Source organism: Carlito syrichta, unplaced genomic scaffold (assembly GCF_000164805.1).
Source record: "Carlito syrichta isolate Samal-C Ts95f unplaced genomic scaffold, Tarsius_syrichta-2.0.1 Scaffold272186, whole genome shotgun sequence".
NCBI classification, from domain to species: domain Eukaryota; kingdom Metazoa; phylum Chordata; class Mammalia; order Primates; family Tarsiidae; genus Carlito; species Carlito syrichta.
In genome coordinates, this window is record NW_007216282.1 from 23077 (window position 1) to 24085 (window position 1009).

The following is a 1009-nucleotide window of genomic DNA, read 5'->3' on the forward strand; positions in this document are numbered from 1 at the left end:
GGGGTGGGGAGAGGATGAGGTGGTAGGACTAAGAGCCTGTGTCTCACTATCCTATGGTTTAGAGCTGAAAGCTCAGGTCCTTCACCTGCGGCCCATGATGGGAAGACTGATGGATTCCCAGGCCAGACAAGATCTCCAGCAGGTCAAGATCTCCTGACCCCTCTGTCTCCTGCCAACCCTTCTGCCCCAGTCGAGTCCTGGAGCTGCCCAGCTTGTCCTCTCTCGGCACTGCTGCTATTTCAGTGTGGCTTGAGACTCAAGGGGACCCCAGGTCACTGGGGGCATCCCTGTCCCCCACTGTCAGGAAAAGAGGGAGGGCACCTGGAGCAAGGGAGTACGCTCAGGCCTGGGAAGCAGACACACTGGGCTTCTAAGAACAACAAAGATAAGAATAGTAACAAAGGCTAACATTTATTGAACACCTACTATGTGCTAGGCACTGTCCTAACCACTTGACACCTGTGAACCCTTTTTATCCTCACAACTCTCCGAGGTAGGTTCTGTTATTAAGCCCATTTGACAGATGAGGAAACTGGGGCCCAGAGAAGTGAGATGACTTGCCCACGGCCAGGCAGCAGGTCAGCGCCCGAGGCGCCAACATTCACTAGCGAGGTGTCCTTGGGCAGGTCACAGCCACTTCTCTGGGGGGCTTTCCCCTTCTGTTTGGTGCAGGACCCCACCTCAGGTTCAGTCTTAGACGACTAAGATGGTTGGTCTCTGTACAGCGTCCCAGCACACAGTAGGTGCTTAGTAAATGAACAGCCCTTCCTTCCTCTTAACTCTGATGGGGGAAACCTGGAGTGAGGGCAGCGTCCTGGCTCCGGCGTTCTCCCCCAGGCCAGGCCCGAGTAACCCGCCCCTTCCCGAAGCAGCAACGCCACCCCACGCCCCCCTCCAACCCCAGAGCCACGCAGTGCCCGGTCTCGCCTCAGTTTTAATGACGTCGGTCAGAATCCCGCAGCTCTGGGCCCCAAAGCTGCGCCCCCAGAGGAGGAGGGCCGCAGGGTCC